The sequence below is a fragment of the Coregonus lavaretus genome, assembly GCF_964263955.1.
Source record: "Coregonus lavaretus genome assembly, chromosome: 16".
Classification (NCBI taxonomy): Eukaryota; Metazoa; Chordata; class Actinopteri; order Salmoniformes; family Salmonidae; genus Coregonus; species Coregonus lavaretus.
This window is the reverse complement of record NC_140003.1, coordinates 46358411-46383412: the sequence shown is the minus strand read 5'-3', so window position 1 is coordinate 46383412 and position 25002 is coordinate 46358411. Positions and strand designations below refer to the sequence as shown.

General features: G+C 44.0%; 1 protein-coding gene across 1 annotated transcript in view; it reads right to left on the bottom strand.

Annotated features, from left to right (window-relative positions):
• The window catches only part of LOC311143761 (FHF complex subunit HOOK-interacting protein 1B-like), an 89368-nt gene that overhangs the window by 56051 nt on the left and 8315 nt on the right, over positions 1-25002 (bottom strand). The window contains exon 2 of the mRNA XM_084179639.1: positions 19990-20170. The gene's annotated coding sequence lies outside the window, so the exon portion shown is untranslated. The remainder of the gene's footprint in view (positions 1-19989; positions 20171-25002) is intronic.

Sequence of the window (25002 nt, the reverse complement as noted above, 5' to 3'; positions counted from 1 at the left end):
TTCAGAACCGGTTTGAACAAAGTTTATATCGTTCCTTTCTGTTCCTTTTTAAACCTCTGAAATCTAAAGTTTTTACGAAGCACCGCATTAAATGACTTAACCAATGGATAGCGGAGATTGCTATGGAGCGGGAAAGCTGTAGTGTAGGGTGCCACATGCGACAATGGAGAGCGCTTAGCATGAAGTGCTGGGCACCTTGTTGTTATGACGTGCATTATAATATAATATATAATATAATATGCCATTTAGCAGACGCTTTTATCCAAAGCGACTTACAGTCATGCGTGCATATATTTTTGTGTATGGGTGGTCCCGGGGATCGAACCCACTACCTTGGCGTCTGAATTAGGCCCACATAATTATACCTACGGAGGAGCAGCTTCTATGAAGGAACTTTGAATGTCTTTGAACTCCAGAGAGTTGGCATAACTAACGTTGGCCCAGAGCTTGCCCTTGATCATGACTCTCAGTTCGATTACATTACACACGATGTCGCCTAGAGTTTTCAAGAGCTAGGCCAGAGCTAACGGCACCAGAATTAAAACAAAAACACGTCTTACCCTTTTTTTTGTAGTCAATAAATCCGATGTGAAACATGATAACTGTAGTATCCTTAACTAGCACTGAAAAAGTTAAGAATTGTTCTCTAATTAAACATCTCTCTCCCTAGTTTCTGTATCACTCCTGTAACGACAGTAGCTACTGTAGACTATGCATGCTTCGGGGGGGAGGGTCATGTAGCCCAAACACACATAAAGATGTTGAGCAGGCAGACAGGCAGACACTGGAATACGTGTCTGAGTGACAGCGAGGGCTTTGCATAGGCGCTTTGTTCTGTTTTTGTTTTGTTTTTGTGGGACTGGAAAGAAAATTGCCCAGAACGTAAAAAACATAATATTCAAAATCAGTAAGTTAGACTAAATATTAGCATTTCATATATTTCGCAGTTAATAAAATTCAATCTGGATAATAACACAAAAAAACAGATCACAAGGCTAGAGAAATATATCGACAAATATTACAACAACACGCTACACCCAAACATGGCGTAAGATAAACTGAGGAGAACCAATCCCCAAGAGAAAACGCAACTCGTCGACTGATACAGGTGATTTATGCTTTTCACCACTGGGTCTGGTAAGTGTGGAAAGCGACCTGTTGAAGTCGATAAATGACAAACTGGGCATACTGGAGTTGGTCAGTAAGGATGTAAAGGAGTTGAAAGCGAGTCTTGAAATGAGTGACGAAAAAGCTGCGATAATGGAGAAAGATACCAAATAATTAAAAGGTGACAGTAACTATGGAAACGGACGTTAGGGAACTAAACAAGGAGAACAACCTTCTGGGAGAAGCCTTACTAGACATCCAAACTAGATCGATGAGAGAAAATCTAGTACTTACGGGTATTCAGGAAAAAGAGGGAGAAGTAACTGAGAATATTGTGAAGGACGTGTACACCGTTTCGGACAAAAAGGACAGAAATATGATCGCCCAATCATTGCCAAATTTGCATTTAAGGATAAAGCTATGGTGAAAAGCCTGGGAAAAAGACTTGCTGGCACGAAAATAGGAATGAATGATCAGTTCCCGAAGGAGATTGCAGAAAGGCGCAAAGTTCTGTATCCAATCTTCAAGGAAAACAGATTAAAAGGGAAACGTCTTGCACTTGTGGTCGATAAACTGTATATTGACAACAAACGTTATTAACTGGTTCAAATGCTTTTAAAAGAACGGTTCTGTTCCAATGTTGTTCTTTGTAGACTAAGATCACAGTAGAGGAGGGGGCGATATTACGATAGCGTCGTCTGTCGACAATGATTGACAGGCATCGTCGACGGCGACGACATTGTGATATGACACGACGATGGTTTAGCCTATTTGAACTTGACTGGCACCGTGCAGTAAAAAAACGTAGTCTTGCAGTACAAAGCAGGACAGCAGGACAGTACACAGCAGGACAGTACACAGCAGGACAGCAGGACAGTACACAGCAGGACAGTACACAGCAGGACAGTACACAGCAGGACAGCAGGACAGTACACAGCAGGACAGTACACAGCAGGACAGCACACAGCAGGACAGCACACAGCAGGACAGCACACAGCAGGACAGTACACAGCAGGACAGCACACAGCAGGACAGTACACAGCAGGACAGTACACAGCAGGACAGCACACAGCAGGACAGCACACAGCAGGACAGCACACAGCAGGACAGTACACAGCAGGACAGTACACAGCAGGACAGTACACAGCAGGACAGCACACAGCAGGACAGCACACAGCAGGACAGCACACAGCAGGACAGCACACAGCAGGACAACACACAGCAGGACAGCACACAGCAGGACAGCACACAGCAGGACAGTACACAGCAGGACAGCACACAGCAGGACAACACATAGCAGGACAGCACACAGCAGGACAGCACACAGCAGGACAGCACACAGCAGGACAGTACACAGGTGATTTACCTATTCCAATTTTCTAAAGCCTAGTTCAATAAATATGTTATATACACCGTTAAAAACTTCAATTAAAACTCAGTCTCAAATAGCCACCTGTCCCTTTTAATAGCTGAGAAACAGCACACATTTCAGCAAATAAAACGCCCGTTTCAAATAAACGCTGGGTCTAAACTAGTTGTTTACGAGGTTTAAATGTTTGATTTGTTCGTTTTTCTAGTCATTACTGAATTATTTAATCCATGTCAAACATCCGTTTTTAACGGCAGTAAGAAACTGCTTGCCATTGGCTGCTAAGAGCTGAGAACTGATAGCTAACTGGCAAGGACAAAAACAGTCAATAACTTCAGAAGTACAGACCCCTAGAAATCGTCCGATCATCCCTCTAGTGGCGAAAGTAAGAACTGCCGAAGATGCAGTCATTTTGCAGTCAAAGCGGACAATAGGAAATCTCTCACTCTCTGCTACTCGGCTGAGATGTTGTTTCTCCTAGACGTTTCCACTTCACAATAACAGCACTTACAGTTGACCGGGGCAGCTCTAGCAGGGCAGAAATTTGACGAACTGACTTGTTGGAAAGGTGGTATCCTATGACGGTGCCACGTTGAAAAAGTCACTGAGCTCTTTAGTAAAGTTTATACACCTTTGTCAGCAACGGGTGTGGCTGAAATAGCCGAATCCACTAATTTGAAGGGGTGTCAACATACTTTTGGTGATCTAGGTGTAGATTTGTTTTTCTTGGCACATGAGACACCTGTCCGATTCGCACCTGTCCGATTCGCACCTGTCTCAGTGGACTAATCCATTGAGGCGGCCCCCAGGATGCATCTCTCTCCAGAATAGAATAGTAGGACTGATTAGTCGACTGCTCGATAGGCTGTTGGTCGACCACTGCTCGATAGGCTGTTGGTCGACCACTGCTCGATAGGCTGTTGGTCGACCACTGCTCGATAGGCTGTTGGTCGACCACTGCTCGATAGGCTGTTGGTCGACCACTGCTCGATAGGCTGTTGGTCGACCACTGCTCGATAGGCTGTTGATCGACCACTGCTCGATAGGCTGTTGGTCGACCACTGCTCGATAGGCTGTTGGTCGACCACTGCTCGATAGGCTGTTGGTCGACCACTGCTCGATAGGCTGTTGGTCGACCACTGCTCGATAGGCTGTTGGTCGACCACTGCTCGATAGGCTGTTGGTCGACCGATATTTTTTTAGTTGAGCAGTCTAAAATATATACACTGCCAGTCAAAAGTTTGGACACCTACTCATTCAAGGGTTTTTTCTTTATTTTTACTATTTTCTACATTGTAGAATAATAGTGAAGACATCAAAACTATGAAATAACACATATGGAATCATATGTTCAACTTGAAAGAAGTTGAACTCCTTCAAGACCGTTGGAAAAGCATTCCAGGTGACTACCTCATGAAGCTGGTTGAGAGAAGAGTGTGCAAAGCTGTCATCAAGGCTACTTTGAAGAATCTAAAATATATTTTGATTTGTTTAACACTTTTTTGGTTACTACATGATTCCATGTGTTATTTCATAGTTTATGTCTTCACTATTATTCTAGAATGTTGAAAATTTATGGCACGAGACACCTGTGTGATTTACAGTTAATTCCTATAATTTCTCATCTACAATGTTTGTTAAGTTACGGTAATTTTTATTAATGCATTCAATATATTATTACTACAGTCTTTCACCATTATTTTGATCTGCTAGTATTGCTGATTGTCATAACTCACCACCACTGTATAACTCAAAGTAATTGTTTCTTCACCTAAACAGCAAGCAAACAAAGTCCTTTTTTTTTTTTTTTTTTTACATCCATTGAGAATGACAACAGTTCCTCAACCTATTTGAAAAATCTTTCCAGCACTCTATTGATAAGCACTCGGTGTGTGTGTGTGGGGGTGGGGGGTGGGGGGTAATGCTCTGATCCGGTGGAAACTTCATAAAATACAGTGGGGGAAAAAAGTATTTAGTCAGTCACCAATTGTGCAAGTTCTCCCACTTAAAAAGATGAGAGAGGCCTGTCATTTTCATCATAGATACACGTCAACTATGACAGACAAATTGAGAAAAAAAAATCCAGAAAATCACATTGTAGGATTTTTTATGAATTTATTTGCAAATTATGGTGGAAAATAAGTATTTGGTCACCTACAAACAAGCAAGATTTCTGGCTCTCACAGACGTGTAACTTCTTCTTTAAGAGGCTCCTCTGTCCTCCACTCGTTACCTGTATTAATGGCACCTGTTTGAACTTGTTATCAGTATAAAAGACACCTGTCCACAACCTCAAACAGTCACACTCCAAACTCCACTATGGTCAAGACCAAAGAGCTGTCAAAGGACACCAGAAACAAAATTGTAGACCTGCACCAGGCTGGGAAGACAATCTGCAATAGGTAAGCAGCTTGGTTTGAAGAAATCAACTGTGGGAGCAATTATTAGGAAATGGAAGACATACAAGACCACTGATAATCTCCCTCGATCTGGGGCTCCACGCAAGATCTCACCCCGTGGGGTCAAAATGATCACAAGAACGGTGAGCAAAAATCCCAGAACCACACGGGGGGACCTAGTGAATGACCTGCAGAGAGCTGGGACCAAAGTAACAAAGCCTACCATCAGCAACACACTACTCCGCCAGGGACTCAAATCCTGCATTGCCAGACGTGTCCCCCTGCTTAAGCCAGTACATGTCCAGGCCCGTCTGAAGTTTGCTAGAGTGCATTTGGATGATCCAGAAGAGGATTGGGAGAATGTCATATGGTCAGATGAAACCAAAATATAACTTTTTGGTAAAAACTCAACTCATCGTGTTTGGAGGACAAAGAATGCTGAGTTGCATCCAAAGAACACCATACCTACTGTGAAGCATGGGGGTGGAAACTTCATGCTTTGGGGCTGTTTTTCTGCAAAGGGACCAGGACAACTGATCCGTGTAAAGGAAAGAATGAATGGGGCCATGTATCGTGAGATTTTGAGTGAAAACCTCCTTCCATTAGCAAGGGCATTGAAGATGAAACGTGGCTGGGTCTTTTAGCATGACAATGATCCCAAACACACCTCCCGGGCAACGAAGGAGTGGCTTCGTAAGAAGCATTTCAAGGTCCTGGAGTGGCCTAGCCAGTCTCCAGATCTCAACCCCATAGAAAATCTTTGGAGGGAGTTGAAAGTCCGTGTTGCCCAGCGACAGCCCCAAAACATCACTGCTCTAGAGGAGATCTGCATGGAGGAATGGGCCAAAATATCAGCAACAGTGTGTGAAAACCTTGTGAAGACTTACAGAAAACGTTTGACCTGTGTCATTGCCAACAAGGGGTATATAACAAAGTATTGAGAAACTTTTGTTATTGACCAAATACTTATTTTCCACCATAATTTGCAAATAAATTCATAAAAAATCCTACAATGTGATTTTCTGGATTTTTTTTTCTCATTTTGTCTGTCATAGTTGACATGTACCTATGATGAAAATTACAGGCCTCTCTCATCTTTTTAAGTGGGAGAACTTGCACAATTGGTGGCTGACTAAATACTTTTTTTCCCCACTGTACCTACTTAATTACTTCTTATTCCTTATATAAATATATATATATATATATATATAGCATACAGCTATGTCTGTCTGGAGTTCACTGGCGCAGGAAACTGAGGGCCCAGAATATTTTACACAAGGATGCTAGCACGAGCTTCGGGCCAGTCCCAAGTTAATAGCTGATACAATGTTTTAAGTTCCTTGCAGACAGGCCATATGTAGCCAATGTGATTAATATGACATTTATTTTTACAAGGATATTTTCTACATGCAGGCTGCAATCTTTTTATTTGTTGGCTTTATGTAGGCTATTTTTACATAGTTGGCAACGGCAAAAAAAAAAAAAACGTTTAGAATGTTTATTAACCACATGATAATGATTTTGAGATACAAAGACTTTATTATAAATGAAACTGTTCCACGAAAATGTGCATATAAAAAATCATAACTGGCACGCAGATGGGTAGAAATGGTAAGATAAATTGGCACTCCAAATGGAAAAGGTTGCCGACGCCTGGTGTAGCCTATTTGGAGCGTAACAGCAAGATGTGAAGGCCAGCAGCAGCGGGAAGAGGGGGGTTGGGAACAATTTGGTTTAGACTATCTTGATCTCTGGCACCTTCAAGTTATTTGTGTGTCTTAAATGATTTAATCACAGTGTGCTTAAAAACATCAGACAAACTCAGTACATATAGTTGCTTTTATTACATTGTATTATTTTTGCTCAGAAAACTTGCGGGGCCAAATAAAACCACTCGCGCGCGGGCAGCCAGTTGGGGAACACTGACAGACTGAGTGTCTATAAAGGAAAAAAATACAAAGAAAAAATATATATATCTATGGTCAAAAATGTTGACCATAGACATACACACACACACACTTACACACGTATCACATACACTGCTACTACTGTCTATTATCTATCCCGTAGTCACTTTACCCCTACGAACATATCTACCTCAATTACCTCGTACCCCTGCACATCGACTCGGTACTGGTACCCCATGTGTATAGCCAAGCTACAGTGCCTTGCAAAAGTATTCATCCCCCTTGGCATTTTTTCCTATTTTGTTGAATTACAACCTGTAACTTAAATTGGGATTTTTATTTGGAATTCATGTTATGGACATTAACAAAATAGTCCAAATTGGTGAAGTGAAATGAAAAAAATAACTTGTTTAAAATAAAAAAATAACGGAAAAGTGGTATGTATTCACCCCCATTGCTATGAAGCCCCTAAATAAGATCTGGTGCAACCAATTACCTTCAGAAGTCACATAATTAGTTAAATAAAGTCCACCTGTGTGCAATCTAAGTGTCACATGATCTGTCACATGATCTCAGTATATATATATGGGCGGCCCTCTCTTTGCAGGTTTGTTGTGGTGCCATATTATTTCTATTTTTTAAATAATGGATTTAATAGTGCTCCGTGGGATGTTTCAGATTTCTATATATATATATATATATATATACACACACCTGTTCTGAAAGGACCCAGAGTCTGCAACACCACTAAGCAAGGCGCACCACCAAACAAGCGGCACCGTGAAGCTCTCCAAACAGGTCAGGGACAAAGTTGTGGAGAAACACAGATCAGGGTTGGGTTATAAAAAAAAATCTGAAACTTTGAACATCCCACGGAGCACTATTAAATCCATTATTTAAAAAATAGAAATAATATGGCACCACAACAAACCTGCAAAGAGAGGGCCGCCCACCAAAACTCATGGACCAGGCAAGGAGGGCATTAATCAGAGAGGCAACAAAGAGACCAAAGATAACCCTGAAGGAGCTGCAAAGCTCCACAGCGGAGATTGGAGTATCTGTCCATAGGACCACTTTAAGCCGTACACTCCACAGAGCTGGGCTTTACCGAAGAGTGGCCAGAAAAAAGCCATTGCAAAAAAAAAAAAGATAGGCAAACATGTTTGGTGTTCGCCAAAAACCATGTGGGAGACTACCCAAATATATGGAAGAAGGTACTCTGGTCAGAAAATTTGAGCTTTTTGGCCATCAAGGAAAACGCTATGTCTGGCGTGAACCCAACACCTCTCATCACCCCGAGAACACCATCCTCACAGTGAAACATGTTGGTGGCAGCATCAATGTTTTTCATAGGCAGGGACTGGGAAACTGGTCAGAATTGAAGGAATGATGGATGGCGCTAAATACAGGGACATTCTTGAGGGAAACCTGTTTCAGTCCTCCAGAGATTTGAGACTGGGATGGAGGTTCACCAGCAGGACAATGACCTTAAGCATACAGCTAAAGCAACACTTGAGTGGTTTAAGGGGAAACATTTAAATGTCTTGGAATGGCCTAGTCAAAGCCCAGACCTCAATCCAATTGAGAATCTGTGGTATGACAAAGATTGCAGTACACCAGCGGAACCCATCCAACTTGAAGGAGCTGGAGCAGTTTTGCCTTGAAGAATGGGCAAAAATCCCAGTGGCTAGATGTTCCAAGCTTATAGAGACATACCCCAAGAGACTTGCAGCTGTAATTGCTGCAAAAGGTGGCTCTACACAGTATTGACTTTGGGTGGGGAGGGTGAATAATTATGCACGCTCAAGTTGTCTTATTTCTTGTTTGTTTCACCCTGAAAAATATTTTGCATCTTGAAAGTGGTAGGCATGTTGTGTAAATCAAATGATACAAACCCGATGTTTATTTATTTTTTATTCCAGGTTGTAAGCCAACAAAATAGGAAAAATGCCAAGGGGGATGAATACTTTCGCAAGCCACTGTATCATTGCTCATTGTGCATTTATTCCTTGCGTTATAACTTTTCTAGAATTATTATTTATTTATTTTATTGTATTCTGTATTGTTGGGAAGGGCTCGCAAGTAAGCATTTCACTGTTAATCTACACCAGCTGTTTATGAAGCCTGCGACAATTAAAATGTCATTTGACATGCACACACGAACACAGAGGTCCAGGTCACGAGCTCCATCAGGAGCAGGTTTTAACTTAAAATGGAAAATGAATGTGTTTATGCAACTAATGTTAATGCATCGAACCGAAGCGCACCGATTCGTTCTCTAATCAAACGGAATCGCATCAAACTAAAACGTATAATTCCTATATGATATCGGAGTCCATGTATCTACACATCCACGCCTCCCGAGTGGCCTAAGGCACTGCATCGCAGTACTAGCTGTGCCACTGGAGATCCTGGTTCGAATCCAGGCTCTGTCGTAGCCGGCCGCGACCGGGAGACCCATGGGGCGGCGCACAATTGGCCCAGCGTCATCCAGGGTAGGGGAGGGAATGGCCGGCAGGGATGTAATCTAACATCTCTGGAGAGACCTGAAAATAGCTGTGCAGCAACGCTCCCCATCCAACCGGGCCTAGCTTGAGAGGATCTGCTGAGAAGAATGGGAGAAACTCCCCAAATACAGGTATGCAAAGCTTGTAGCGTCATACCCAAGAAGACGCAAGGCTGTAATCGCTGCCAAAGGTGCTTCAACAAAGTACTGAGTAAAGGGTCTAAATACCTATGTAAATGTGATATTTCAGGGTTTAAAAAATATATAAATTCAAAAACATTTCTAAAAACCTGTTTTTGCTTTGTAATTATGGGGTATTGTGTGTAGACTGATGAGGGAATAACAAAATGTGGAAAAAGTAAAGGGCTCTGAATTCTTTCCGAAGGTACTGTATGTATCGAATCATCTTGAAAAGGAAAAGGGAAAATTCGTTCGGAAGGTAATGCGGTCAGCATTTGATGGTGACGTATTTCAGATCGGGAGAACAAAAGGACTTGAGTTCCTGTAAGTTACCACAATCACACCATGAGTTGTTAATCATGAGACATACCCCTCCACCTTTGTTTTTCCCGGAGAGTTCCTGGTTCCTGTCCCTGCGATGAACGGAGAACCCTGCTGGCTTTACGGACAGGGACAATATATCTGGAGAGAGCCATGATTCCGTAAACAGTCTGTTACAGTCCCTGTTACAGTCTATCTGACAGGAGAGCCTCGTCCATCTACTTTATTGTCCAGGGACTGAACGTTAGCAAGTAAAATACTCGTAAGTTGTGTCAACGTTTTGGTGTAGCACCCAGGATGAATGGGGCTGCCTCGGGAAGTCCAAACAAATGATCCAGGTCAGGGAAGTCTAATTTCTGGTGAGTGACTACCGGCTGTAGGAAATAATCCTACAAACGTTATGAGCAAATAATCGAATAAATAACACACACAAAAAAAAGCAAAATACTGCTACGTTTCCTAGGAGCTAGAAACAGGGTGACCAAGTCTGGTGGCACCGTCTTGTCATGTAGGCCTATAACCTAGCTCACTGCAGTAGGACAGCCTGTCACTCAGACAGTCAGTACGTCATCCTGTGTGTGCCATATAGACAAACCTGTTCTGGTCCTCCACCAATAGCATGGTATATATGGCAATGGCATGTGGCAATATGACAAAGGTTGACTTTGCCCAACCCTAGATGACAGCAATGTTTCCCCACATTCGAGGCAACAACCTTTCCACAGGCTTTGTGTTTTATCCCAGTATGTTCAGCTGCATATCAATCTCTTTCATGGATCTCACTGCACATTACATCAGCCAGCTCTGTCCTTGAGGCACAAAAACACAAGGTTACAACGCTGCTTAGATGGGAAACACTCATTTCAGAACACTTGGAATCAGAACCTGGAATAGCACTTGAGAACATGAACCTTCTGCATCCACTCCACAATTTAGCAAAAAAAAATGTTTTCTCTAACTTTGTTCATCAATTCAAAAGAAAGACAGACCACATGTCTTAGTCTTAGTTGGACAAAACGTATGAAGTGGTCAGTCAAAGAGCGAACAGCAGAGACTCATACAACCAAAACAGAACCGGTAAATCCTTCTGCCCCACCCTGGCCTGCCTTTCCCACCATTTTCCCTGGAACATCCTGTGACAGTTTCCTTCCAAGAGCAAGGTGGTCCCGGCCTGGTCCGAAGTTCCAATGACATCGTCTGTCGCTGGGTGGGGTGGGTCCCTTCAAAAGGAGCTCTGACCGAACCCAACACTTCCCGCCAACCGCCCCCACCAACCACTGTCTGTCTAACGACTTAAAGCTGTTAAAAATGTCTGTTTGTGTCCCTGCTAAGAGGAAGGAGTAGTAGAGGGAGAGCACAGCTTGAGAAAGAGAGAGTAGGAGACGTATCTCCTGCCTTTCCAGCTCTATTCCCCAGCCCAGATTAACTGAAACAGTAGCGGTGGTGCCAAGAGTGATGCATACATTCCCACTCACCTCAGAGTGAGATAGAAAAGTTTCAATTGCCAATACTAAAAACGATTAGGCTACTGTTCAGAGGCATACGGGATGCTCCTCCCCACTGTGAAAAGGCCATTATTTATTTGCCTATCTAAGACACGCATAGAACTCCAAAGGCATACCTACCTACCTGGCACTACGCTTCCATTCCCCTCTACAACACACAAACACGGAAGCAGCGAGCAGAAAAGTTGTTTGTGGTGAACAGACTCCTATCCACCATGACCTTTGAGCTAGCACCATGACCTTTGAGCTAGCACCATGTCGCGTGAGGCTCTCGTGTGTAGAGGGTAGGGTTGGGGTCAATTCGAATTGAAGTCAGTTAAACTTTTCACATAGCTTCTCCTTTTCAGTTTATTGAGAAGTCAATGAAAATCGAAGCCATTTTTTAAACTATTGAATTGGAATGTAAGTTTACTTCCTGAATTGACCGCCTTCAATTTGAATTGACCCCAACCCTGGTAGAGGGCCCCCTGGTCCCACCCCGCCCCTCCCCTCCCCTCCCCCTGTTTCTAATGGGTTGTACGTGGTGCAGTGAGTCAGATAGGGAGATGAGCAGCCTACGACCCTGGTAACCCCCATCCTAACACAGAACAGTGCTGGTAACCTCCATCCTAACACAGAACAGTACTGGTAACCCCCATCCTAACACAGAACAGTACTGGTAACCTCCATCCTAACACAGAACAGTGCTGGTAACCTCCATCCTAACACAGAACAGTACTGGTAACCCCCATCCTAACACAGAACAGTACTGGTAACCTCCATCCTAACACAGAACAGTACTGGTAACCTCCATCCTAACACAGAACAGTACTGGTAACCTCCATCCTAACACAGAACAGTACTGGTAACCTCCATCCTAACACAGAACAGTACTGGTAACCTCCATCCTAACACAGAACAGTACTGGTAACCTCCATCCTAACACAGAACAGTACTGGTAACCTCCATCCTCACACAGAACAGTACTGGTAACCTCCATCCTAACACAGAACAGTACTGGTAACCTCCATCCTAACACAGAACAGTACTGGTAACCTCCATCCTAACACAGAACAGTACTGGTAACCCCCATCCTAACACAGAACAGTACTGGTAACCTCCATCCTAACACAGAACAGTACTGGTAACCTCCATCCTAACACAGAACAGTACTGGTAACCCCCATCCTAACACAGAACAGTACTGGTAACCCCCATCCTAACACAGAACAGTACTGGTAACCTCCATCCTAACACAGAACAGTACTGGTAACCTCCATCCTAACACAGAACAGTACTGGTAACCCCCATCCTAACACAGAACAGTACTGGTAACCCCCATCCTAACACAGAACAGTACTGGTAACCCCCATCCTAACACAGAACAGTACTGGTAACCCCCATCCTAACACAGAACAGTACTGGTAACCCCCATCCTAACACAGAACAGTACTGGTAACCCCCATCCTAACACAGAACAGTACTGGTAACCTCCATCCTAACACAGAACAGTACTGGTAACCTCCATCCTAACACAGAACAGTACTGGTAACCTCCATCCTAACACAGAACAGTACTGGTAACCCCCATCCTAACACAGAACAGTACTGGTAACCTCCATCCTAACACAGAACAGTACTGGTAACCTCCATTCTAACACAGAACAGTACTGGTAACCTCCATCCTAACACAGAACAGTACTGGTAACCTCCATCCTAACACAGAACAGTACTGGTAACCTCCATCCTAACACAGAACAGTACTGGTAACCTCCATCCTAACACAGAACAGTACTGGTAACCTCCATCCTAACACAGAACAGTACTGGTAACCTCCATCCTAACACAGAACAGTACTGGTAACCCCCATCCTAACACAGAACAGTACTGGTAACCCCCATCCTAACACAGAACAGTACTGGTAACCCCCATCCTAACACAGAACAGTACTGGTAACCCCCATCCTAACACAGAACAGTACTGGTAACCTCCATCCTAACACAGAACAGTACTGGTAACCTCCATCCTAACACAGAACAGTACTGGTAACCTCCATCCTAACACAGAACAGTACTGGTAACCTCCATCCTAACACAGAACAGTACTGGTAACCCCCATCCTAACACAGAACAGTACTGGTAACCTCCATCCTAACACAGAACAGTACTGGTAACCTCCATCCTAACACAGAACAGTACTGGTAACCTCCATCCTAACACAGAACAGTACTGGTAACCTCCATCCTAACACAGAACAGTACTGGTAACCTCCATCCTAACACAGAACAGTACTGGTAACCTCCATCCTAACACAGAACAGTACTGGTAACCTCCATCCTAACACAGAACAGTACTGGTAACCTCCATCCTAACACAGAACAGTACTGGTAACCTCCATCCTAACACAGAACAGTACTGGTAACCTCCATCCTAACACAGAACAGTACTGGTTACCTCCATCCTAACACAGAACAGTACTGGTAACCTCCATCCTAACACAGAACAGTACTGGTAACCCCCATCCTAACACAGAACAGTACTGGTAACCTCCATCCTAACACAGAACAGTACTGGTAACCTCCATCCTAACACAGAACAGTACTGGTAACCTCCATCCTAACACAGAACAGTACTGGTAACCTCCATCCTAACACAGAACAGTACTGGTAACCTCCATCCTAACACAGAACAGTACTGGTAACCTCCATCCTAACACAGAACAGTACTGGTAACCTCCATCCTAACACAGAACAGTACTGGTAACCTCCATCCTAACACAGAACAGTACTGGTAACCTCCATCCTAACACAGAACAGTACTGGTAACCCCCATCCTAACACAGAACAGTACTGGTAACCTCCATCCTAACACAGAACAGTACTGGTAACCTCCATCCTAACACAGAACAGTACTGGTAACCTCCATCCTAACACAGAACAGTACTGGTAACCTCCATCCTAACACAGAACAGTACTGGTAACCTCCATCCTAACACAGAACAGTACTGGTAACCTCCATCCTAACACAGAACAGTACTGGTAACCTCCATCCTAACACAGCCCCTGGCTCAGACAGAGGAAAAGTAAAGGCGGCGGTTCCTTTCAGCGGGTGAGGGCATTCAGTAGGGATGGGCACGGTAAACCGAATATCTGGATATCTGAACTGATGTTTGTATTCAAACATTTGTTAGAGTCTTCACTGTTACACACAAGGATATAAAATAAACGTAAGAATATAGTGTTTATGTACGGCGCATTGAGCTACCGCTGCTTCAGACGTGACGTGGCTTTGACAGTACATTGTTTAGAGTTGTGCACTTAAATGTAGCCGTCAAGTCTAAGGATGCACAAAGTGATTGTTTTATTTTCAAGCTAATTTTTTCCTCTCATGGGCTATGGGGTTGTGTTTTACATGAAAAGACCTTGTCCTATTATAGCATTAGCATTTAGCCCTCCGGTCAGCCCTGAAAACGATATGCTGTCTTCCCCCCTCTAATAGCAATCAGGCTACAGGCGCACACCAACGGAGGGTCCACAAGACATGGAACAAGACCAAATCTGGTTGGTCCGGACCAGACCAAATCTGGACCAAATCTGAACCAATCATAGACGTCTATGTTTCACAAGTTTGGACATCAAAGTACAGCACAGTATATCTCAGAGTACAGTATAGTACAGTACAGCACAGTACAGTTTAGTAGAGTAAAGTACAGTAAAGTAAAGTACAGTAGAGTACAGCTTAGAATAGTATAGTACAGTAGAGTATAGTACAGTAGAGCACAGTACAGTTTAGTAGAGTAAAGTACAGTTTAGTATAGTAAAGTACAGTAGAGTAAAGTACAGTACAGCACAGTACAGTTTAGTAGAGTAAAGTACAGTAGAGTATAGTACAGTACAGTATACTCTAGTGCGCTCTACTGTGTACTGAACTCTACACTATTTTACTCTACAGTAGAAGACTGTACGCAACTTCTTTTTAAACTTTACTGTACTCTACTGCAGTGTAGGCTTGGTCGGTATGCAGATTGTCATACCTTCATACCGACCTTGTGCCATACCAGGATATTCGGTAACACCGGCACTGAACACAAGGGGTGCTGTTTTCAAACCCCACTGATACTCTGTACTCCTAAGGTTAGCAATGTAAAATCCCATAGAGAATGCGAACTAAATGCTAACGAGCGCATTGCAAACATTTTGTACCATTTCTGACCTAAACTATACAAGTATCTAAAAAAAATGCTACTCACAGTTTGCTGCACACACAAAACAAATATTAGCCAGCAAGGCTCTTAATCCAGGAGGGAATTCTCTGCTGTTACCAAGGCTCTTTATCCAGGAGGGAATTCTCTGCTGTTACCAAGGCTCTTGATCCAGGAGGGGGTCTCAGCTGTTACCAAGGCTCTTGATCCAGGAAGGAATTCTCTGCTGTTACCAAGGCTCTTGATCCAGGAGGGAATTCTCTGCTGTTACCAAGGCTCTTGATCCAGGAGGGAATTATCTGCTGTTACCAAGGCTCTTGATCCAGGAGGGAATTATCTGCTGTTACCAAGGCTCTTTATCCAGGAGGGAATTCTCTGCTGTTACCAAGGCTCTTTATCCAGGAGGGAATTCTCTGCTGTTACCAAGGCTCTTGATCCAGGAGGGGATTCTCAGCTGTTACCAAGGCTCTTGATCCAGGAAGGAATTCTCTGCTGTTACCAAGGCTCTTGATCCAGGAGGGAATTCTCTGCTGTTACCAAGGCTCTTGATCCAGGAGGGAATTCTCTGCTGTTACCAAGGCTCTTGATCCAGGAGGGAATTATCTGCTGTTACCAAGGCTCTTTATCCAGGAGGGAATTCTCTGCTGTTACCAAGGCTCTTTATCCAGGAGGGAATTCTCTGCTGTTACCAAGGCTCTTGATCCAGGAGGGGATTCTCTGCTGTTAGCAAGTGAATGCTTGATTTTGGGAGAAACTAACCACTTAGCTAACTAGCTACTAATTAGCTAACCAAATCCACAACTGCAGAGCATTTAACACATTTTAGACAGTTAACTTAATAGTTATAAGATATCTAGCTGGCAAACATTTAGTTGTGAATTCCATCCTGTAATTAGATCACCTGGCGCATGCTGCACAACAGAGAGTGACTCACAAGACTCCGGTCTCATCGTTGTGTGGTTGTAAACAAACATCATGTGACACGGGACTGGGGACTACCGGTAAGCTTCATAATACGTGACTGGGGACTACCGGTAAGCTTCATAATAATGTGACAGGTGAAAAGAAGAACGCGATGTTCTTTATCTGCTAACGTAATGCAAAAGTTCACTGCAGTTATTTACTTAAAAAGTAGCTACAAATATTCAAATTATTTAAAAAAAAACTTCAAATAAATAGTTTCAACGGTACTGACGGTATTGAAAAGCTTTTTCCAAATACCCCGGTATATGGTATATCGCCCAAGCCTACTCCAGTCCTCCCAACAACACACATTTTTGTTGTAGCCCCCAAGTACACCTGATTCAACCTGTCAACTAATCATCAAGCCCTCAATTAGTTGAATCAGATTAGTTTGTCCAGGGCAACAACACAAATGTGAGGGGGTACACTGCAGTTGGGGGTATAATGCTCTACTGTTGGGGAAATCTACTGTACTATACTCTACACCATTTTTACTGTCCTCGACTGTGCTCTACACCCACGTGTGAAACATAGACATCTATGATTGGTTCAGGTTTGGTTCGGTGTGGATTGGATTGGCCCAAATCTGAACCAATCATGGACATCTATGTTTGGGTCAAATCAAGACCGGTCCGGACCAAAAAGCAACATCTGTGGACGTTGAAATTAAAGCCGGTCCCGGTCATATAAAAAAATATAAAAAAAATAAACAACGTCTGTGTAAGTTGAAATCAAGGCAGGGCGGACTGACCCAATTTCAACTACTTTTCAAAGTCCATGTACGTCTGGTGTTGGTCGGTGCTCAGTGAGTAAGGATGCTGGTTACAGTAAATGGAAAGAGAGGGGGATCATGGGTAGGTGTCAAAAAGTGAGAGAGCGAGAGACAGGTTGTCCAGAAATGTTTTCACACATTTGCTTTGACCACCAGACGACAGAAAAATAAAGAAAACAGTTATGAGTTGAACGCAACAGTACACCAGTGGAACGGAGGAATGTAGCAGGTGACCCAACTGTGATTTTTAACTACTATGATTGCCCATTGTAGTCAATTCAATTGCAGTAATTCCGTTACAGATTTGGTAACAGAATTGGGTTTGAATCACTTAATTCATAAACCAAATAGATATCAGTAAAAAGTAACTAATTTTCCTTGTTACTCTGTGAAATGTCATTATCCTCCCTCCTCATGAGGGAGAGAAATTAGAAAATATCTTAAAGATATTTGGGTTTTTGGTGGCGTAATTTCAAGGCACAGGGAAATATTTCTTAAACAAGGCAATAATTTTTCCAAAACGAAATATGTGTTGATATTAGTTGGCAGGGGTCTTTACTTCAACATTAGGTTTTGATGCATTTCTAATTAATTTTAAGACTTTTTCTGGTAGATGGGGAGTTTAGAGCCATATAGACGGTAGTTATGGGGAGATGGGGAGTTTAGAGCCATATAGACTGTAGTTATGGGGAGATGGGGAGTTTAGAGCCATATAGACTGTAGTTACGGGGAGATGGGGAGTTTAGAGCCATATAGACGGTAGTTATGGGGAGATGGGGAGTTTAGAGCCATATAGACGGTAGTTATGGGGAGATGGGGAGTTTAGAGCCATATAGACGGTAGTTATGGGGAGATGGGGAGTTTAGAGCCATATAGACTGTAGTTATGGGGAGATGGGGAGTTTAGAGCCATATAGACGGTAGTTATGGGGAGTTTAGAGCCATATAGACGGTAGTTATGGGGAGATGGGGAGTTTAGAGCCATATAGACTGTAGTTACGGGGAGATGGGGAGTTTAGAGCCATATAGACGGTAATTACGGGGAGATGGGGAGTTTAGAGCCATATAGACGGTAGTTATGGGGAGATGGGGAGTTTAGAGCCATATAGACTGTAGTTATGGGGAGATGGGGAGTTTAGAGCCATATAGACGGTAGTTATGGGGAGTTTAGAGCCATATAGACGGTAGTTATGGGGAGATGGGGAGTTTAGAGCCATATAGACGGTAGTTATGGGGAGATGGGGAGTTTAGAGCCATATAGACAGTAGTTACGGGGAGATGGGGAGTTAAGAGCCATATAGACGGTAGTTATGGGGAGATGGGGAGTTTAGAGCCATATAGACGGTAGTTATGGGGAGATGGGGAGTTTAGAGCCATATAGACGGTAGTTATGGGGAGATGGGGAGTTTAGAGCCATATAGACTGTAGTTATGGGGAGTTTAGAGCCATATAGACGGTAGTTATGGGGAGATGGGGAGTTTAGAGCCATATAGACGGTAGTTACGGGGAGATGGGGAGTTTAGAGCCATATAGACTGTAGTTACGGGGAGATGGGGAGTTTAGAGCCATATAGACGGTAGTTACGGGGAGATGGGGAGTTTAGAGCCATATAGACTGTAGTTACGGGGAGATGGGGAGTTTAGAGCCATATAGACTGTAGTTACGGGGAGATGGGGAGTTTAGAGCCATATAGACGGTAGTTATGGGGAGATGGGAAGTTTAGAGCCATATAGACTGTAGTTACGGGGAGATGGGGAGTTTAGAGCCATATAGACGGTAGTTACGGGGAGATGGGGAGTTTAGAGCCATATAGACTGTAGTTACGGGGAGATGGGAAGTTTAGAGCCATATAGACTGTAGTTACGGGGAGATGGGGAGTTTAGAGCCATATAGACGGTAGTTATGGGGAGATGGGGAGTTTAGAGCCATATAGACTGTAGTTATGGGGAGATGGGGAGTTTAGAGCCATATAGACGGTAGTTATGGGGAGATGGGGAGTTTAGAGCCATATAGACTGTAGTTATGGGGAGATGGGGAGTTTAGAGCCATATAGACTGTAGTTACGGGGAGATGGGAAGTTTAGAGCCATATAGACTGTAGTTACGGGGAGATGGGGAGTTTAGAGCCATATAGACTGTAGTTATGGGGAGATGGGGAGTTTAGAGCCATATAGACGGTAGTTATGGGGAGATGGGGAGTTTAGAGCCATATAGATGTAGTTACGGGGAGATGGGAAGTTTAGAGCCATATAGACGGTAGTTATGGGGAGATGGGGAGTTTAGAGCCATATAGACGGTAGTTACGGGGAGTTTAGAGCCATATAGACTGTAGTTAGAAGAATGTACAGGCCACTCCGTCTCTCTTGGTTGATCTCTCACTCGTGACTGACGTAAAAGTAGAGAGCTTGGATAAAGACAGAGCTAGAGTGAGGAATGTCTTGTTGGCTATGACAGGCCACATTTAACAGGAATTAAAGAGACTGAAAGTGAACATAGGAGTGATGTCTTTAATATCAGGGATGGGTTACCACAAATAACATGATCTGCTCCACCATAATCTCCATGCCCATATCATCATTCTACATTCTTTACCAGCCACTATCATTCTTCACAGAAGCAGTGTCTTGAACATTGCCTCAAACAACTCAATTTTCCAAATCACAACAACACTCTGCTATACTTGGCTCAGGACGAGAGCAGAGGCTGCTGGGAGATAAAGTAGGTTTCATAGCGCCTCAGAGAGAGAGAGAGAGAGAGAGGTCCTATAAATAAAACACCATCTTACCTGAACGCTCGCTCAGCGTCTGTCTGGGCTAAACCTCCATGTTGGCTCTGATCCACAGAGGGAGGAGGAGCGTCCCCTGGCTCATGGCCATAGCTGGCTGCTCCAGTCCAACACCAGCTTCTCAGGGAAGTCACCAGCGATCAGCTTAGCTCCCAACTGCTCTCCCGGGACTGAATATCAACTGGATGGATAGATAAGATAGAATAGAGAGAATAGAGAGAGATAGATAGAGAGACAGATAAAGAGTGAGAGCGAGCGGTTATAAGCTGTGGCAAACCATTGTATTGTCCTGAACTACAGGTCTAGTCTGGTGAGAAAGACAGACAGACAGCAGTGACACTGAAGGTGTACTCTTACAGAACTCTGTCTCCTAATGCTGGGCCACGACGGGCAGTGTTCGGTTTCTTCCCACTGGCGCTCCGTCCTCTGGGAGCCCCAGCCATTACCCAACAGCCTAGAGAACAACCATAGGCCCTGCTGTTCCACACAGGCTGTTTCCAAACGCAATACAAGAGGTCAGAGGTCTTCCAGCTTAATGACTGTAGGTCTGAGTAGAACAGAAGCCTCGTGTTCTGTTTTGTTCACGGTTGTTTCTTGAGCACAGGAGAGTACCTGGCGCTGACGAGGATGGCGGCCTCGCCACTAGCTCTTAGGAAACTTTGCGGTATTTAGTTTTTTTATGTATTATTTTTTTACATGATTAGCTCAGAAAGTGTTTTGTATCATTACATACAGCCGGGAAAAACTATTGGATATCAGAGCGGCAGTAACTCACCAGAACTACCAGCATTACGACCAGGAATACCACTTTCCAGAAGCAGATCCTTTGTTTGCTCTCCCCAGGGCATTTGAACTGATTCCAGCGGCTGACCCAAAACATCGCCGGCGGAGGAGAGGCACTCGGAGCGGCCTGCTGGTTCGACTTAGGAGGCGCGCACACCACCCACCGCTTCCAAGTATACTACTCGCTAATGTTCAGTCTCTGGTTAACAAGCTCGACGAGCTCCGGGCAAGGATTTCTTTCCAGAGAAACATCAAGGCCTGTAACATACTTTGTTTCACGGAAACATGGCTCTCTGGGGATATTCTGTCGAAATCGGTCCAGCCAGATGGGTTCTCAGTTCATCGCGCAGACAGGAATAAATATCTCTCCGGGAAGCAGAAAGGCGGAGGTGTGTGTTTCATGATTAACGACACATGGTGTAATTGTAGTAACATAAAGGAACTCAAGTCCTTCTGTTCACCCAACCTAGAATACCTCACAATCAAATGCTACCTGTATTATCTCCCAAGATAATTGTATTTGGTTATAGTCACGGCCGTGTATATCCCCTCTCAAGCCGATACCACGACGGCCCTCAAAGAACTTCACTGGACTTTATGCAAACTGGAAACCACATATCCTGAGGCCGCATTTATTGTAGCCGGGGATTTTATCAAAGCAAATTTGAGGACTAGGCTGCCAAAGTTCAATCAACATATCGACTGTTGTCCTGCGCTGCTAAAATCCTCGACCATTGCTATTCGAACTTCCGGGATGGTTATAAGGCCCTCCCCCGCCCTCCTTTCGGCAAATCTGACAACGACTCCATTTTGCTCCTCCTTTCCTATAGGCAGAAACTCAAACAGGAAGTACCCGTGCTAAGGACTATTCAATGCTGGTCTGACCAATCGGAATCCACACTTCAAGATTGTTTTGATCATGCGGACTGGGATATGTTCCGGGTAGCTTGCGAAAATAATTTAGACGAATACACTGAAATGGTGACTGAGTTTATCAGGAAGTGTATAGGTGATGTTGTGCCAACAGTGACTATTAAAACCTACCGTAACCAGAAACCGTGGATAGATGGCAGCATTCGCGCAAAACTGAAAGCGCGAACAACCGCATTTAACCATGGCAAGGTGACTGGGAATATGGCAGAATACAGACGGTGTAGCTACTCACTCCGCAAGGCAATTAAACTGGCAAAACATCAGTATAGATACAAAGTGGATTCGCAATTCAACGGCTCAGACACGAGACGTATGTGGCAGGGTCTACAAACAATCACGGACTACAAAAGGAAAACCAGCCACGTCGCCGACGTCTCGCTTCCAGACAAGCTAAACACCTTCTTCACCCGCTTTGAGGATAACACAGTGCCACCGACAAGGCCCACTACCAAGGAATGTGGACTCTCCTACTCCGTGGTTGATGTGAGTAAGACATTTAAGCATGTTAACCCCCGCAAGGCTGCCGGCCCAGACGGCATCCCTAGCCGCGTCCTCAGAGTATGCACAGACCAGCTGGCTCGTGTGTTTATAGACATATTCAATCTCTCCCTTTCCCAGTCTGCTGTTCCCACATGCTTCAAGATGTCCACCATTGTTCCTGTACCCAAGAAGACAAAGGTAACTGAACTAAATGACTATCGCCCCGTAGCACTCACCTCTGTCATCATGAAGTGCTTTGAGAGACTAGTCAAGGATCATATCACCTCTACCTTACCTGACACCCTAGACCCACTTCAATTTACTAACGCCCCAATAGATCCACAGACGATGCAATCGCCATCACACTGCCCTATCCCATCTGGACAAGAGGAATACCTATGTAAGAATGCTGTTAATTGACTATAGCTCAGCATTCAACACCATAGTACCCTCCAAGCTCTTCATTAAGCTTGAGGCCCTGGGTCTGAACCCTGCCCTGTGCAACTGGGTCCTGGAGTTCTTGACGGGCCGCCCCCAGGTGGTGAAGGTAGGAAACAACATATCAACATCTCCACTTCGCTGATCCTCAACACTGGGGCCCCACAAGGATGCGTGCTCAGCCCCCTCCTGTACTCCCTGTTCACCCATGACTGCGTGGCCAAGCACGCCTCCAACTCAAATCATCAAGTTTGCAGATGATACAACAGTAGTAGGCTTGATTATCAACAATGACGAGACCGCCTACAGGGAGGAGGTGAGGGCTCTGGGAGTGTGGTGCCGGGAAAATAACCTCTCACTCAATGTCAACAAAACAAAGGAGATAATCGTGGACTTCAGGAAACAGCAGAGGGTGCACCCCCCTATCCACATCGACGGGACCGCAGTGAGGAAGGTGGAAAGCTTCAAGTTCCTTGGTGTAAACATTACTCACAAACTGAAATGGTCCACCCACACAGACAGTGTGGTGAAGAAGGCTGAAGAAATTTGGCTTGGCACCTAAAACCCTCACAAACTTTTACAGATGCACAATTGAGAGCATCCTGTCGGGCTGTATCACCGCCTGGTACGGCAACTGCACTGCCCGCAGCCGCAGGGCTCTCCAGAGGGTGGTGTGGTCTGTCGAACGCATTACCGGGGGCACACTGCCTGCCCTCCAGGACACCTACAGCACCCGATGTCACAGGAAGGCCAAAAAGATCATCAAGGACACAACCACCCGAGCCACTGCCGGTTCACCCCGCTATCATCCAGAAGGCGAGGTCATTACAGGTGCATCAAAGCTGGGACCAAGAGAATGAAAAACAGCTTCTATCTCAAGGCCATCAGACTGTTAAATAGCCATCACTAGAGGCTGCTGCTGCCTATTGAAATCACTGGCCACTTTAAGAAATGGAACACTAGTCACTTTAATAATGTTTACATATCTTGCACTACTCATCTCATATGTATATACTGTATTCTATACTATAATATTCTACTGTATCTTAGTCCATGCTGCTCTGTCATTGCTTGTCCATATATGTATATATTCTTAAATTCCATTCCTTACTAGATTTGTGTGTATTGGGTATATGTTGTGAAATGGTTAGATATTACTTGTTAGATATTACTGCACTGTTGGAGCTAGAAGCACAAGCATTTCGCTACACCCGCAATAACATCTGCTAAACACGTGTATGTGACAAATAAAATTTGATTTGATTTAAAACCACAGCTCAGGTCAAGTCAGAGACGATGTGGGAGTGGCCGAGGGTACCGTATCATTTACATTACATTTACGTCATTTAGCAGACGCTCTTATCCAGAGCGACTTACAGTTAGTGAGTACATACATTATTGTTACATTTATTTTTTTATTTTTTTTCATACCCCCCCTTGGGAATCGAACCCACAACCCTGGCGTTGCAAACGCCATGCTCTACCAACTGAGCTACATCCCCTGCCGGCCATTCCCTCCCCTACCCTAGACGACGCTGGGCCAATTGTGCGCCGCCCCATGGGTCTCCCGGTCGCGGCCGGCTACGACAGAGCCTGGATTCAAACCAGGATCTCTAGTGGCACAGCTAGCACTGCGATGCAGCGCCTTAGACCACTGCGCCACTCAGTCTCTCAATATCACTTTGCCATGAACACGCACGTGCACACGCAGGGAAACAAGGACATGTGTAGAGCTGGACAAAAAATCCATATCGTGATCAATTGCAAATTTTAACGATAAATTGCGATAAATTATTTTGGGGGGAGGTGCACAGTTACTCTCCATTAGCGCCCTTTTTACATCAAAGACATTGCCATAATATATTAGGCTAAGTTATTTCCAGCATATGATTTATAAGATGATATAACACAGCTACAGAAAGAGACCTGTATTTTAAACATTCATTTATTTCTGATTTCAAATGTAGTAGCATTTAAAAGCATGTTCAAGTCCATCAGTATATTGGTGTTTGGTAATTGCAGCATATTTTTTTGCTCCAAACGCAAATCAAAATGTAGGTCTATATATTTAACTTTATTACAATACAGACCGATCAAAGTATGTGAGCAGAGTTGAGCGGTTGGAAATCCAGCATGCTTTCCAACCACTCCGCTAAAAACCGCTCACAAAAAAATAAAAATAAAAAAATCCAGCTCAAAATTCGCTCCATTCATTAAGATCACAATTTAACCAACACCCATCTATTTTTGTGACTACCTGGACCTACCATTTGGTTTTTGAAGTATTGAAATCAAACCATATGATTTGAATGAAAAGTATTTTTATAAACATGAAAAAGGTGACTAAGAAGCGCTCATCATTTCAGATACAGATACATT